We start from the raw sequence: 8,386 nt of genomic DNA on the forward strand, positions 1-8,386 counted from the left end.
CGGCGTCCCGTGGCTCGGCCGCGGGCTCCCGCGCTCACTGTGCGCGCTCGGGGCCGCTGCGCCCGGCCCGGGAGCACCGCGGGGCAGACCCCCTGCCCTGCGGGTTCCGCCCGGGACCGGCCTTCCCCGGCAGAGTGGGACCCCGGTTCTAAATGGCCAAACTGTGGGGAAAATGAAGGTGAGACTTTCCCAGACCATCCTCAGAACCGCAGAAGGAAGCTCCGCTTCTTACTTTGACCTCTCATTGCCTGGTTAACTGTTGGAATTTTATTAGGCCTTTTTCTGGATCATAGAATTATGGGGGCGCGCGGCCAAGAGAGGCAGTGAACGATTTTCATACTGTATGACAGACGTTATTACTTTATTCATTCCTAACACTCTTCTGAAGGTGTTGACATTCTCCACCAGGGTTGAGAGTGGTTGTCAGCCTAGCTAGGCCTCTCTGGTTACAAAGGCACGCCTCTGGAAACCCCTGGTCTGTTTTCTAGCCCTGTAAGTTTTCCTTTGCAAGACTATTATATAAATGGAATCATAAAATATGTAACTTTTTGTCTTTGGCTTTTTGTAGTTTGCATGATGCATCTGAGGTACAACTATGCGGTTACATATATTGTTTCTTTTTTATTGATTGCTAGTGTTTCATTGAATGGATGTGCCATGTTGTTTATCCATTTCCCGCCTTAAGATCATTTGAGTGTTTTCCGCTTTTGTGGTTAGGAATAAAGGCACTGTAAACACTCGTGTAAAGCTTTTTGGGTGAACTTAAGTTTTGGGTAAGTACTTAGAAGTGGGTTTGCTGCGCCAGGTGTAAAACGTGCGTTTAACTTTATGAGAAACTGCCAAACTGGCTTCCAAACTGTACAACTTTGAATTCATACCAGTTACCTGTGACAGTTATGGTTAGGTTATATTCTTGCACTAAATTGGTATTGTTGAAAAATATTTTTAATTGTAATTCCAAGAAGTGTGTAGTATCTCATTGAGATTTTAATTTACGTTTCCCTAATAATGTGTGGGCATCTTGATGTATTTGTGTGCCACTCGAATATATTTTTCTTTGACAACATGTCTGTTAATATCCTTTACTTGTTTTTAAAAGATTGTGTTGTTTGTTTTCTTACTATTGAGTTCAAGATTTCTCTATATATTTTGGATACAAATCCTTTATCACACATAATGCAATTTGCAAAAGTTTTCCCTATGTCTTTTCATTCCTATAACAGAGACTTTTGAAGAGCAGAATTTAATTTTTATTTTAAATTTTTGTTTATTTATTATTTTAAAGTAAGATCCACACCGTGTGGGGTTCAAACTCATGACCCTGATATCTAGAGTGGCACACTTCACTGACTGAGCCAGTCAGGTGCTGCCCCAAATTTCTTAATTCTGATGCCATTCAATTTATCAATTTTTTTCTTTTATAGATGGTACTTTTGGTTATTGTATGTAAGAAATCTTTGCATTACTCATGATTAACTAGATTTCTTTCTCCTATGTTTTCTTCTAGAGGTTTATTGCTTTATTTTTTATATTTAGGTCTATGAATGATTTTTTCCAAAACTTTTTACTTATTATTTAAATTTTTTTATTTGCAGTATAGTTAACATACCGTGTGTTTTTCGTTTCAGGTGAATTCACCTGAAAATGCACTAATTCACCTGAAACTAATAGTGATTCAACAAGTATACATTACTCAGGGCTTACCATGATTAGTGTACTCTTGATCCCCTTCACCTATTTCACTCATCTCCGAACCTGCCTCTCCTCGGGTAGTTGCCAGTTTGCTTTCTATAGTTAAGAGTCTGTTTTTTTGATGTATCTCTTTATTTGTTCATTTGTTTTGTTTCTTACATTCCACCTGAGTAAATTCATATGTTATTTGTCTTTCTCTGATTTACTTATTTTGCATAGCATTATGCCCTCTAGATCCATCCATGTTGTTGCAGATGGCAAGATTTCATTATTTTTTTATGGCTGAGTAATATTTCTCTGTGTGTGTGTGTGTGTGTGTGTGTGTGTGTGTGTGTGTGAAAGAGAGAGAGCGAGAGCGAGACAGGCATCTTTTCTATCCATTCATCTATGGATGGACACTTGAGTTGTTTCTATAATTTGGCTGTTGTAAATAATGTTGTAATAAGCACAGGAGTGCCTATATCTTTTTGAAATCAGTGTTTTTGTACTCTTTGGGTAAATACCCAGTAGTGGAATTACTGGATCATATGGTAATTCTATTTTTAATTTTTTGAGGAACCAGGTTTATGATACATTTTCAGTTAATTTTTATATAGAGTACAAAGTATGGATTGACATTTATGTTTTGTAAGTGGATGTATAATTGTTTTGGTATGATATGCTGAAAAGAATGTTCTTCCTCTACTGAATTGCCTTTGTACCTTTGTTGATAATCGCTTGATGTGTGAAACTATTTCTAAGCCTCTAGTCTGTTTCATTGATATGTGTGTCTGTATTGTCTCCAATACCACACTCGTCATGACTTGAAAGTAGTACAGTAAATCTAGAATTAAGATAGTATGAGTCCTTAAACTTTGTTCTTTACAAAAAACGTTTTCGGGGTGGGGGCGCGGTGCCTGGATGGCTCAGTAAGTTAAGCCTCCAACTCTTGATTTCAGCTCAGGTCATGATCTCATGGTCGTGGGATTAAGCCCTGCAGTGGGCTCCACACTGAGTGTGGGACCTTCCTGGGATATTCTTTCTCCCCACTACCTCACTCATTCATTCATTCATTCATTCATTCATTCTCTCTCTCTCTCAAATAAAGAAATAAACATTGGAAAATAAATAAAAATTATTTTGGCTACTCTAAGTTACTTAACCTTTTCCAAAATGTTTTTTAGTATTTACTATTTTTAAGCAAAAATCCTTAATTGGAATGCATTGAATCTATTAATTTTGGAGAAAAGTGATATTTTAACAATATTGTTCAATCCATGAACATGGCATATCACTCCATTTATTTAGATCTTTTTTGAAAAATCATTTAAAACATGCAAATATTGCATTTATTTTGTAAGATTTATACCTATTTCTCTTTTTATATTATTCTAAATGCTACTTTTTTCAATTTCCAGTTGATTATTCCTAGATTTTTATTTTTTGTCTTGGATCCTGAGACCTTGCTACACTCACTTATTAGTTCTAGTAGCTTTTTGAAAGACTGGGATTTTTTTAATGTAGATAACCATGTCATCTGAGAATAGATAGTTTTATTCCTTCTTTTCCTGTGTGTTTGCCTATCATTTCTTTTTCTTGCCTTATTGCACTGGCTAGGACCTCCAGGAGTAGTGAGAATGGACATCTTTACCTTATTCCTGATCTTAGGGGGAAAACATTCAGTCTTTCACTATCAAACATAACATTAGCTAAGGATTTAATTAGTTGCCATTTATCATATTGAGGAAGTTCTTTTCTCTTTCTGGTTTTGGAGAGGATTTTTTGTTTTGTTTTATTTTGTTTTTCATAAATAGAGGTTAAATTTTGTCAAAGTCTTTTGCTTCTCTTGAGATAATCATAGTTTTTCCTCTTTAATCTCTTGACTTGGTTAATTACATATAAAATTTTTTGAATGTTGAACCAACCTTTCATTCTCAGATTAAACCCTAGTTGGTCACAAAATATATATTTTTTATACATTATTAAAATCAACTTGTTAATACTTGGTTGATGATTTTTGCATCTACATTTCTTATCTATTTTCTTACATATGCTGGAAGAATTTATATAAAATTAGTATTATATCTTCCTTAAATGTTTGGTAGAATTCTTCACAAAAATCATCTAGGCTTTGAGTTTTTTGTTTTTAATTCTTTTTTTAAAGGTTAAGATAGATGCTTAAATGATTGATTTGAAATCTTTGTTATGTTTTAATGTAAGCATTTAGTGCAAAAAAATTTTCCTCTTAGTGCTTCCACTTATGCCGAAAATTTGAATATGTTGTGTTTTTATAAAATTCAAAGTATTTTCTAATTCTTCATGTGATTAACTCTTTTACAATAGGTTATTTAGAAATGCTTCATCGTCAAATATTTGAGGGAATTTTGCAAATACATTTTTGTTGTTAATTTCTAGATTCAATCCAGTATGGTCCAAGAGTTTACCTTGGAAACTACCTATTCTTCTAAGTTTGTCAAGGTTTGTTTTATGTGTCTGAATATGGCCTATTTTGGTGAATGTTCCAACTGCATTTGAAAAGTTGTTGTTACCTGGTGTGTGGTATAAATATTAATTAGGTAAATTGGTTGGCAATGCTGTTCAGGACTGTTAGAATCCTTACTGATTTTCTGTCTACTTGTTTTATCAATTGCTGGAAGAAGAATATTGAAATCCATCAACAATGGTGGATCTTTCTTTCCTTCCTTCCTCCCTCCCTCCCTCCCTCCCTTCCTTCCTCCCTTCCTTCCTTCCTTCCTTCCTTCCTTCCTTCCTTCTCAGTGCTACTATTTTTGCTTTAGATAGTTATATTTTGGAATATTTATAAGATAAAATGAATTTTTATAATTACCTCCATTTATGCCATTCTCAGTGTTCTTCATTCATTATACAGATAAAAGTTTCTCTCTGGCATCATTTTTCTTCTACCAGAGAACTTTAACCTTTCTTTAGAATAGGTCTGCTGGCAATAAATTCTTTCAGATTTTGTTTATTTGAAAAAGTATTTATTTCTTTCCATTTTGAAAATATTTCCAGTGGATATAGAAGTTTATGTTGACAGGATTTTCATTTTAGAACTTTAAAGATGTTCCTTCATTGTCTTATTGCTTTCACAGTTTCTGCTGAGAACTCTGCTGTATTTTTATCTTTGTTCTTCTGTACTTAATGTCTTTTTTATTTTGAGTGTCTCAAGATTTTCTGTTTGTCTTTGCTTTTAGCAGTTTGAATATGATATATACAAGTGTGTGGGATTGGGGGGTGGCTGGGTATTTATCTTGTTTAGCATTTTTTAAGCTTTTTGAATTTATGGTTTTGTGTCTGTCATTATGTGAAATAATGGAAAAAATATACTGGTCTCTGTCCCTAGTTCCTATCACAGAGCTCCTAAAACCCTTGTAATTTCCTAAGTGATGAGCCCATTAGGAAATCTCTTCTTCTAATATTTGCTCTTTAACTGTACCTGACATGGGGCTCCTAAGGCCCTCATAAACTCATCCTGGGAAGAGCACTTAGGAACATCTTTTGTTCTAATGAGGTGACGCCCTGCGTGGGCTCCTGGATGGCTCCTGGATGGCTCCTGGATGGCTCCTGGTTACCAGAAAGGCCACGCCATCATTAGAAGCTTGGACTTTTCAGCTCACTGCCTTCTTCAGAGAGAGAGGGTGTGGAAATAGAGTTAATAACTGATCATGCCTGTGTGAGGAAGCCTATGTAAAAATCTCAATTCTCCGGGGCCCAGAGAGCTCCCAGGTGGGTGAAAACATCCATGTACCAGGAGGATGATGTACTTCAACTTGACAGGGCCAGAAGTTCCTACACTCAGGACCCTTTCAGACCTCGCCCTGTTTACCTCTCCATCTGACTTTTCATCTGTATCCTTAATTATATCCTTTAATAAATTGGTAAACGTAAGTGTTTCCTTGAGTTCTATGCGCCACTCTAGCAAATAATTGAAGCCAAGGTGAAAGGAGTTCATGGGAACCTGTGATTTGTAGTCAGGTTAGATAGAAGCTGTGAGTAACTTGGGGACATACTAGTTGCAATGGGCCTCTGAAGTGGGAGTCAGTCTCACGGGATCTGGTGCTATCTCCAGGCAGATAATGTCAGAATTGATTTAAATCATAGGACACCAAGATGGGATTGCAGAGAATTGCTTGGTGGAGGGAAAACTCCACACATTTGAACATCAGAAGTGAAGTGTTCTATGTGAGTGGTATGGGTGGGAGAAGAGGCACACAGGAGAAAGAACTGAGGGTTTCCCCCTACTTAGAAGGAAAACCTGGAGGCTTTTCCCAATATATAATAATCTTGAAGAATTCTCAGCTATTGTCTTTTCAGATATTTCTCTAATTCCAGTATCTCTCTCTTCTCTTTCTGAAATTTCAGTTTTATGTTCTACTATTTAATATTGCCCTACAGCTTTTGAATATTCTGTTTTGTGTTTTCTACCACACATCACTTTTTGTGTTCTTTGCTTTTTTGTTCAGGTAATTTTTTTAAATCAATGTTTAGGTTCACTAATTCCTTCTTTGGCTGTATTGATTCTACTGAAAAGCCCATCAAACACTATATTCATTTCTGTTACCACGTTTTCATTTCTAGTATTTCATTTGATTTTTTCTTATGAATTTCTATCAAAATTACTCATTTTTAACTTTTTACAAAGTTTTATGTATTTTGAGAGAGAACATGTGCAGGATGAGGGGGAGTAGGGTGGAGAGAGAGGGGAGAGAGAGAATTGCAAGCAGGCTCCACACTGTCAGCACAAAGCCCGATTTGGGGCTTGATCTCACAAACTGAGATCATGACCTGAGCCAAAATCAAGAATTGGATGCTCAACTGACTGACTCACTCAGGTACCCCTGAAATTACTCATTTGATCACACATTGTCCATTTTTCCTCTAGAGCTTTTAATACATTAATCATAGTCATTTTTTTAACTTTTTAAATGTTTATTTATTTTTGAGAGAGAGAGAGAGATACAGGGTGCAAACAGGGAGAGGCAGAGAGAGAGGGAGACAGATTCCAAAGCAGGCTCCAGGCTCTGAGCTTTCAGCACAGAGCCTGACGTGGGGCTTGAACTCACGAACCATGAGATCATGACCTGAGCCGAAGTCAGACGCTTAATTGACTGAGCCACTCAGGTGCCCCAATCATAGTCATTTAATTTTTTAAAATATTTTCAGCTATGTATCATCTTTCAGTCTTTTTATTTCTTTTCATTGCTTTACCTTTACCAGTGGGATTTGTGTTTTCCTTTATGTTTTGTACGTTTCAAGTTTTGTTGAAAGACATTCTCTGTAAGACTATAGACAAAGGTATCTATTTTTTGCCTGAAAATTGACACATGTTTTCTTTTGCTTCACTTTTAGTGTGGAGGTTGTGTCAATCTAGTCAGATAGATGTTGAGTTGAATTTGGATTTTATTGTTGCTATGGTTATCCTTAGCAATGCTACAAATTTCAGATTTCTCAGGTGTTACCATGTGTTTAGGGTAGAGCCTGGTTTGCCAGTGAATTTTTCTGCTACATGCTCATCTTCAAGTCTTTCATCATGCTTGGTGATAGAGAGATGGTCTGTTTCCATGCTTTTGCTCCTCTGACAGCAGTGGACTGTTTTTGTTACTGAATGCTTATTACCCTGGTGGTAGGACGTACAGGGGGGAGAAGGGCATTCTCTGCTGTCCTAATTGGACCTCATAAGCAGGCGTGATGAGTATCAGGATATCGGAGCATCTTGGATATCCTGTGCAGGGTAGGATCTTCTCAATGATCTTTCCTGTCCCCAGTGACAGGGTCTCTTTAATGGCCTAGACTCATGGACTATTTCCTGCCCCTGTCCCAGATTACATTTATTTCTGTTTTCTTCTCCCCAGCTGTACTAGGTCTTGATCAGTGCCCTATAGGTGATGGGTTTGCTGTTCTTGCCCCAGAAGCTTAAGACTTGTATTTCTTAAGGAAGACAAGGAGTGGGAGGTGGGCACCTGGATGGCTCAGTGGGTTAAGCTTCTGACTTCAGCTCAAGTCAGTTAAGTTCAGATCATGATCTCACAGCCTGTGAGTTTGAGCCCTTCACTGGGCTCTGTGCTGACAGTTCGGAGCCTGGAACCTGCTTCTGATTCTGTGTCTTCCTCTTTCTCTCCCCTTCACCTGCTCAAGATCTCTTTCTTGTAAGTACTGATAAGGTCTGTAGTGAAGAGCCCACAAGTGGTTGCAAATTTCTCTTGTGCTGTCAGGGATTCTATATTCTCAAGCTAGCCCACACCCAGCCTTTAGTGATTAGTTATTTGTCGATGATTTTATTTTTGTTACCAGATTATATAGCATTTGGTGACATTCACCTTAGGAAGGCCACTACTTATGTCTTGTCTTTCCTTTGATGTATTTGTCTTTTCTTAGATTCCAGGTTATTTGGTTACCCTGTAATCTCAACCCTCAGATTAATGTCAAAAACGTTGTGAATTTAAAGATTTTCTGGCTTTTTAGTCTGTTGTAATGGTGGGAGAAGGTGCTTTTTCTAGCTTTATCCCAGGTGGAAGCCTGAATTTCCTAATATTTAAAAGTTGAGGTATAATTGACATATAATGTTAATTAGTTTTAGGTGTACGACATAATAATTTGATGTAGGCGTGTATATTGTTAAATGATTAAATGTACATTTCTTTTTAGTTTACAGTATTTACCTTTTTATTTTTATTTTTATTTTTATTTTTATTTT

Source organism: Suricata suricatta, chromosome 8 (assembly GCF_006229205.1).
Source record: "Suricata suricatta isolate VVHF042 chromosome 8, meerkat_22Aug2017_6uvM2_HiC, whole genome shotgun sequence".
Taxonomy (NCBI): domain Eukaryota; kingdom Metazoa; phylum Chordata; class Mammalia; order Carnivora; family Herpestidae; genus Suricata; species Suricata suricatta.